Genomic DNA, 9,758 nt, shown 5'->3' on the forward strand with positions numbered 1-9,758 from the left:
CTACCAGATACACCACATCTGTTAAAGTATTTACAGATTCACAGTATTCTCCGGTGTACAATTTAATGTGTCTTCGAGCACGTCTACTAGTGTTAATAACGTTAGTGCAATAATATAAAATGGCTCCAGTGAAATATTCAGAATAACACCTAGTTTGACAACAGCGTCAATTACATGGTATGTAGAATTCGTAGTTGATTTAAGTTCATCAAATTATTAATAATGGATGTGCAGATATTTAGATACAATCATGCGCGTGAAACACGGAGTTTGCTAAGGACCATCGTGGGCGAGTATACAATCAAGGTAAAAAAAATATCGCAGACGTGCGGTCATCGTCGACGTTGTGGTTTATTCGGTATCCACAATTGTTGGTCCTGTGGGCTTGTCATCGTTAGTAGCAATTGTGGTGGCGCCGTTAGAACTTACTATTTGCGTGATCGCATCCACGACAATTGCCGTTATTCTTAATATAAAAAAATATCCGCGTGAACGAGTGCAAAATTAAATGACTATCTGGTGCAATTAAACGCAACCATAACCGCGTATTCTAAATTATTTACCGAAATCATTAAAATATACAACGAAGTCATTGATTTAGATAATCGTGATAAACATAGTGACGTAATTGTTACAGCAGATAGCCGCAAATACAGCGCCGTTGAGAACCACGATGCTGTCAGTAAACTCAACCAACTCTGAATTCAATCTTGTTTTTCCAACCGCGATTCCAGTAAAGGAAATAGCTCTTGCGCATTTACAAGTATACTATAGTTGGCCCAATATGAGATCGGGATCATTTGGTGGATTACCGGGGAACAATTCACTGTTATTTGCAAATAAAAATAAGCCAGATGGTAAAATTTCCCTTATTTATTCACGACCAGACCGAAATAGATTCCAAAATTGTTTTGTGTACTCTGGTTCCTTTATAAATTTCATTTCATCAGTGATAAAATCAGACTTTTTTGGTTCTGGCGGTCCTTGATATTCAGGTGCAACTTCAAGCCAACCTAACATGGTAATCGACGACTGATAAATATCACCAGCGTAATCTGGAGAATTTATCTCTATCGCGGCCGATAATGTTGGTTCGTGAACCGTTATAGCTATATTGGATTCCCTTCCCATTAACGATGTTATTCTACGTTGAAATTCATTATTAATTGGTTCGATTTGATAACTTATATTGGTTATTCCAACAACCTGTCAGTCGTACCGCCAGAACCATAACAGTCTGATTTTATCACCGATGAAATCGTGACGAAAATCATTTTCCCCGTTGATTAAAGCACCTTCGGTGCCGCTGCATTATGCAGCAATTTTTTTACGTGTTTTACGGAGATTTTCCCTCCATAATTACTATAATTAACATACTTTTCCCATAATTTTTGATATAATTACCAGCATGATTACCACTATATTACCCTTTCCATGATTACCGCTATGATTATCCAAAAATATGAGCGAATAATATGACAAACAAACCCACATATTTGTCTTACAAGGATGGGAAAAAATATCAAAGAGCGAGGAGTTGAAAAACCAGTAAAAATCGCATCTGAAAATCATATCGGGCTAACTCGGTTATATAAAATTTGGACACGCGTAAGTGTATACGAGAGCTACACAGCGGGATTGACAGGAGTTGCACGCAGCCATAATCTTACCGAGCGAGTTCAGCGGATCAACAAAAATATTAAAAGTAAAAAATCTGAAATCAGTAACTCCACAAAGGTGTTAAATAAATTAACTGCGGAAAGACGCGACATACAAGAATGAAATTGCCGAACTAGAAACCGAAAATACAACGCTAAAAAAATAATTTCCGAGCAGGAAACCGAAAATACAACGCTGAAAGATCAATACAATCAGTTGACTAAGATTGTGAACGCGTTCGTGATGATTTTTTCAGCAACTGACTGATCGTTGTAGCGCGTTGTCCGAAGATAATAAGAAGTTAACCGCGGAGATCCAAGATTACCTTGGTTAACTGGATTTTCTTCGTCGCTGTCACTGACGTCACCAACCATTTTTGTTAAATTTCCACCAAGGCTCATTCTCTCTCGCTCTTTGGTCTAATTTTTAACTTAATCGCATTAGGGGCCCCGAGTGGCTGAGTGGTCTACAGCGCTCTCCGTTACGGATCACTGTCATCTCACCTCTGTCTGAGTGGATTCTAGTCTCGGATTCAGCCAATGTGGGTATGTGAGAAAGCTTGCCAGTAGCTTCTCGTGGGTTGGTGTTTGTTTCCGGGGTTTTCCCGGGTTCTTCCTCCACCATTAATACTGGCCGCCATGTATAGCCTATGGTGTGTTGAAAAATGGCGTTAAACCCTACAACAACTTAATCGCATTAAGATTTTCTTAATTATAGTAGCATTCTTTTAATTGGTCTTTGGCAAACCTAAGTGATTCCTTCATTGCATTTTCAATCATCTTCATTATACGATATTCATTTTTGTGTGTTTATCTATTATTGAGTCTGTCTTGTTGAACATTTGCATACTCGCGATTGACAAAATCAAACGTGAGTATACTATTTATATGCGTTGGAATTTTGCCGGTTATCACCGAGATATCTCGGAGTCGTTGGATTTCTTTGTTTTTAGGACACCAATATTTCTCGCGTTCATATACTAATATGATTTGCCTAATTGTTTGACATCTTCAAGCATATACGAACGTGACCCATGTAGAGTACTTCCGCGAGTATGTTGTAGCGATTATACCATCGCCGGCGCATTTTACTGATGCCTGGCGAGCATCAAAGTATTTAGCTGCAGAATAAATCGACGGAAACTCAATTCCGATTGTATCAACGACAGCAATAACCAATCGTTTAATTTTTTATATATTTTCCGTTGTTTCCAAATCGGTAGGTATCACTCTGATTAACCGCTCTCAAGTTGGATATATGATTATATGTTTTGTTTGAATTAATATGGTCAATAACGAGATTGTCACCCACTGGTTCATTAAAACACTCGTAAACAAACCGGTGTGGATTTTTTGTTGTTGTTGTGGGGTTTTACGCCATTTTTCAGCACACGATAGGCTATGCATGGCGGCCAGTATTAATGGTGGAGGAAGAACCCGGGATAACCCCGGGAAGAACCACCGACCCACGAGAAGCTACTGGCAAGCTTTCTTACATACCCACATTGGCCGAATCCTAGACTCGAACCCACGTAGAAACCGGTGAGGAAGATAAATGTTACGACCAATGCCAACCATATAATAATTAAAATTATTAAGCCAGCCTACTTTATTTTCCGTCTGCAATTTCTGATAGGGCCATCGCGAGACGCCTCGTAGTTAACTAATACAGGGTGTTTGACGAATTTGTTCTCCATCATATACAAACAAATGTGTTTAATTAGTGCGCGTAAACTGATTTAAGTAATCAGACGTGATGTAATCTTGCTTAGACATATCAAACCCATATTATCGCTTGTAATCTCTAGATCATTCTCGATATTGCTTACCGCCACACGCGCTGCATAAGTGTTCGTCCTCGTGTTCCTTTTCGACAGTGTACACACGAGATATAACCATTTATCCCCGGTCGAATATACTGGCTATAAAACAAGTAGAATTTTCCCTTGCATCTGCGGTTACAAACCTCTGTTGATTTAATCATTTTCCATTTGTAATTGTTTTGCGCAATCATTATAAATTATTCTCAGCATTGTATCTAATTAGAGACAAATTTGCGTAAATGTTATATGAGTGCATTACAAGCGCCAAAACAAAAAAAAACCCAGGGTTTCCAAGATTATCTCGAATCACTGATATGCTGTAACAAAAATTCCTAAACGAGAATTTGAGATTGACAAAATATCCACGTTGTCGTTGAATAGGATTCCATCAAGACTATCGATTATGTCCAAGTTAATTAAAAGTATCAAAGAAGCTAAGAAAAGATTTTATCATGACGGCGCAGCTCATACTTGGTCAACATTCAATATCAACGATGAAGTTAACTCCGTCACACGAGTCATCGATGCCACACTGAATGACAAACGTGCATCAGCGATTATTAGTTACATGCTTGACAACAAGCAATATTTTTGCAAAATAGTTTGTTTTACTGGCTCCGTCAATAAAATCTTGGACTATCCAAGACAAAAATGGTCCCGTGTATCATAATAAAACCGTTGCTGTGTTAAGTAAAAATTCCTAGCCAGGAATGCTGACTGGAGTTGACAAACCATATTACGAACAAGCATATCCTATAACCGCGTTTATTTATGGAATTTATACTATTAATGATCCGAACATTGATGATTTAGCGCCGATGAGATTGTCAAAGATAAATGATACAGCCGAGCGCGTAATCGAAACTTTTACAAACGCGATACGCGGAAACGGGTTAACGGATTTACGATGTAAAAAAAATAAACGAGTGGGCTGAATCAGTCAAGGATACCGCAGCTACTATTATTGATGTGTCTCGGTTAGAAAAAAATAATGTTTGTAATAAAAGTATCAACAACAATAGGAGAGATTTTACGCGATTCACAACATAAAAATGGCGGAGCTCCGATTAAAATTATTGATCATAACTCGCACGCGTGGACATCCGAGATAAAAGTATTTCCGCGAGATCGTACCGTTAGATTTTACCGCGGAAATATGTTTGATTTTATCGCTGATACGAGTAAGACTGATCCTGTATCAGTATGGTTTTTTCGAAGTTCAATCGATGAAGGAAAATATTATCAACTTGTGCGGCCCAAAGGAAAAATTTATCGTTTAGAATCTCTTCACGAAATAATGGAAATTCTTGCGCGGCGATATACACATGACAACAATGTGCTGAGTAATTGTTTTACTGTTCCTTCTGTCGCCGCTCATTTTGCCTAGCAAAAAGAATTCGTGGAAACCCACACGCAGTGAATTTCTTGAATATGTTAGACTTAGTTGTGTTGAATACGAATACGAAGGATTGTGGAACACTAAGTATGATTACAACGACGTTATTTCCGTGCATATGACAGCGTGTTTTCCGGGGAGTTTTTGTGGGAATGGGATATTGTCAAGAGTATTTTATGCGGTTTGGACACCCCAGTCAGGCGATGACCAGAGTGGCAATAAATGGAACATTACCGGATTTTACATTGACTGGATTTGCTTGTGTCGAGTCATATGAGTTTGCTGATGGTCTTCATCCTATTTGTTCTGTCTGGTTTGGTCGACATTTTTCAGAAAAAAATGAGTACGAATGGTTTTGTTACGATTAATGCTTGATAGTAAAATACTGTTATTGTTATCGGTCAACGAAGAAATTATATCATATTGGGCGCAGACCGAAGTTTGGTTACCAGTTTCCGATAAACCCGACACCAACAAGGTTATCAGCGAGATCAAAGACAATTGTCCTTGTCTCAGCGAAGACGAGTTTACTGATTTTTTTTAAATAAAACATTCAAAATCAGAAATGAAAACAAAGAAAAATTTGCGAAATATCTTTGTAGAAAAATAATCGGTAAATGTACTCAAGGTGGCAATGATCAACGACGACACTGTGCAAGATTAATCATGGATGATGCAGAGTTGGATTTTATAATTGCGGATACAGTGAATAAATATAGGTTTATAGGCCGAGAAATAGCCTTTTTGTCAGATGGATCTAATTAGGAACAATTGTGCGTTATACCGATGGTGAATCACCGCAGTTTGCTCATATAAGATATTCGATGCTCCCGTATGTTTGGATAAATTCACTGTCGAAAGTGAATAGATTTCTTGACAACGCGGTCGGAGTTGCCACATATTCATTTTATATATCAAGAAAATATTCAAACTTACTGAAGGTTGCCGGGATTGATAAATCAACTGATTGGGGTTCGTGGAGGATAAAACAAGAACAACTTCACTGATATACAGGATCTGTTGTTGAAATCAAGGCTAATTATCGGTCATCTATATCGGTGATACAAATGTCAACGGATCCATCCGTGTATGATCCAGTATCCAGACATTATTGAATTATTTCGGTGTTATAAAAGTAAAATTATAGTTTTAACACCTACACACAGACTTGCAAGATAAATAAAAGAACGAGGAGTGCAATCGTGTACTTATCACATCTTTTTCCGATGGAACGGAGACGCATGGACTCCTGAACGAATGGGTGAGAAATATATAACAGCGATTATTATCTGGGATGAGATATGTACCGTTTTATTGGATGTATTGAAAGTTTTTTGTCGATTGGATATTAACAAAATGTACAGCTGTGATTATGTGGAGATCATGGTCAACCACCTACGTTTGTTGGAAAATCTCCGCACGAATGGTTAAAGAATTTTGTAGATTATTAGGAGGAAATCAACGATGATCATAGATTGCTCGATGAAATATTTCAAACATTTAAGAGTTTAATGAGATTAGAAACAAATGATGATCAGTGTGGGATACTACGTACGGTTATGAAAGGAATTCCCCTTGATACATTTTGGGATAGATGGAAACCAAGCGACTTAATAGTGGTAAGTAGAAAGATAGTTCGTGATGAATTTCAGCGGAAATTATTTGAAAAAGACAAATAAATATTCTCAAATCTACCAGTGCTGTTATGTTATAGACCAACAGATACGCGACTGCAAAACATCGACGTTGATATACCAGGGCGAACCGAGAAACAGAATCTCGTACTAAATGACGTTGTCACAGTTGATATCAGTGTTGTTGAGGATGCGCTAAGAATGGATAAATCTCAATGGAAGCTAGGATACGCAATGATGATCCATTCATATCAGTGTTTTACTATTACTGATACGCGAGTTTGTATCGTTGATGATCGTAACGAGCGGTCAAATTTGGTTTATCTTGCCGCGAGACAGGAAAATAACTCAGCTGCGGAGAATTGTTGCAAATTTTACAGAAACGGCCGACAGCAATAGCGGAGTTGTTAGCGATGATACAGTAAGAAAACAATTAACTAGTATAAACAAAGTGACAAAACAAAAAATAATCGCGACTTTGATCTTGATGCTAAATTTATCATGGCACTAAGACAACAACAGAATTGTCATTGTGATAACTGTAACACAGTAATGTTGTGGCAGTACTCAATTAATAATCCAAGACAATTTACTGTGGATAGAAAAGATAGTAGTTATGGTCATACACGCAAAAATGTGATGCTAACCTGTCTTGATTGTAATCGGCGTAGGGGTGCTGGAAACTTATAAAAGTGATTGTGGTGGTAATTGTGTGTCTTCAGGAAATGCTTGTAATTGTTTGCGTGTAAATCCACGTTGAGGAGTAGTTGAATCTAATATGTACATTGCAGGTATAGCCGTGGATGTAACTACGGTAGAAATCTTATGCATGGTAATACTTCAAATAGGATCAGTCGCTTTTTATTTTAAAACTTTCAAGTTCACCGGGTTCACATAAATATCATACGGTAACATTGCCTAATACTGGTTGTTTTGAAAATGTACGTCGTTGTACAGGTATGTTTTTTTTAAAGTGCATCAACAGGTTTCAACGGAATTGTTAGAGTAATTTCATTGTTTAATACAGCTATCACACTTGGCAATCTTGCAACCCATTCACGAGATCTTTTGTGGCTCTACATTATTTTCCTTCATGCATTGATATCCAAATAACCGCTTTTCAAGTGTTCGATTAAATCTTTCAATAATTGTCTGATAACGATGAATTGCGGTATGTCATCGTCGCATTTCAACGTTATGTTGCTTCATTAGCGATGATAATGCACCCTGAAATTCTTTACCAGGATCGACTTGTAGTAGCTGTGGCGATCGTAAGGGTCCTCGTTGATTAATTCGTTCAAACGCATAAGCTACTTACGTTGCTGTTTTAGTTGATAGCGATTCTGCTTCCATGTATCTACTTGCAATGTCAACGACAGTTAACGCGTATTTGAATGTGCGCTGGCGTCTATGTATTTTGATAGTATCGTGTGGTAAAAGCAAAATATCTGCTTGATGAACTTCATTGGGTGTGCTGACATCAAAATGCGCATACTCGATTCGTTTAGGTGGTGGTAGCTAAATTTGCCATATTGCCTGTCGTGTTCACCCTATTACAGCAACAACATGGGTAACATTTTCTGCGATGGCGAGTTTACTAATCGCTGCTTTACCTTTCCACTATCCTCTTAGACTATAATAAATCGATTCCATAACAATAATTGATTAATTACCAGCCCGTTAATGCTAGTTTATCTTTCATCGCGGATCTTACTAACCAATTAGCTAATGATTCTTTGAAGGATTTATTTTTTATAGAATTTAACGCATAAAATTACTTTCACTTCTGCAATATGTCACTGTTGTAAATCTTTATTTCTGTAAGCTAAATCATGAGCATGACACGCTGTATCAATAGCGTTTATTGCATATTCACTAGGTCTTGGTTGGTCTTGTTTATCGAATTGGATATCAAGTCTGATACGAGGACCACAATAATTGTATCCCGAGAGATGTTTTTCTCCTGGGTACTTTTCCCACGGATATCCTGGTAACTTTCTTAACGCAGTGACAATATCAACTTTTTTAAACACTGTTTGGGTCAGAAACAAATTTAATTTTTTGTACACATCGTTTACACTTGCCCGTAAGTGCTTGTCATTTGTTTTTTGTTGTTATAGTTGTTACTGTATCTGTAGGGGTGGATGCTCTACATTTCACACAATATAAATCTATATTATAAGTATACGGATGTAATTGATTTTTCGACAACATAAAAGCAAGAACTGGTTAAACATCATCAAGCGCTATCAAATTCTGTCCGAATGATAATATTTGGACCGTCCAGATCTGGTAAGACACAATTCTTACTTAATTTGATAATGAGGTGGTTAAAATGGGATAAGTTGATGATCAATGATGTTATGATGTACTCAAGGATTTTAATGAAAACGCAAAATTGTTAAATGAAGACGTTATTGAGTTTATTACTGATATCGGTGAAGCACCATCTGTGTATGACCTTGATGGGTCCATTAATAATTTATTTGTATACGACGATGTGATGCTGGATTAACAATCAAATCCAGCTCGGATATTTTCTCGAGGAAGACATAAAAACACAGACGTGACTTATGTTACTCAACAGTATACACCGATACCTAAAGTAATCAGAGATTACTGTAATATTTTTGCCGTGTTTAACGGAGTTGATACGCATACGCCGAGAAATATTCATTGGACTCACTTCGTGTAGCGGAGACACGAGTTATAGTCGTTTTAAAAGTTTATTTAGTAAAGCGCAGTCAACCCCGCGTGGTTTTATAACGATAAATTTACATGACTCGCGATCACGATATCGTTTCAGTCTTGATAAAATTATTGGTTAACTGCAGCAGGGAGGGTGAACCGGTCATCGATTGTGTCACCCAGGTAAACTCACATGCGTATAATTTTAAAACGAAGAACAATACAGTAACAAAACAACTAACCAGTAAGAGAAGCCCTTAGTTAATAAGAGGCTTCGATTTCACGTTATTTACGCGTTTTTTTTTTGTCTTCTTCTCGCATTTGTAGGAGGTCTTAGTTTACTAAACAATGACTTATAAAAAAAGCGCTGGGTTCACCCTCCCTGCTGCTACCTTGCACAATAATGAGCTCCACTGAGATATATACTGTCTCTAGTACCATGTTGGAATTATATTCCTCAGAACGTTGTGAACATTAAATCTTTCCGTCCATTCAACAAAGTTTCGAAATTAGAAATGTACTGTGATTTACACCAATACACCCACCTTTGGTTACAGTT

Source organism: Sinohyriopsis cumingii, chromosome 9, assembly GCF_028554795.1.
Source record: "Sinohyriopsis cumingii isolate HCF-2022 chromosome 9, ASM2855479v2, whole genome shotgun sequence".
Taxonomy (NCBI): domain Eukaryota; kingdom Metazoa; phylum Mollusca; class Bivalvia; order Unionida; family Unionidae; genus Sinohyriopsis; species Sinohyriopsis cumingii.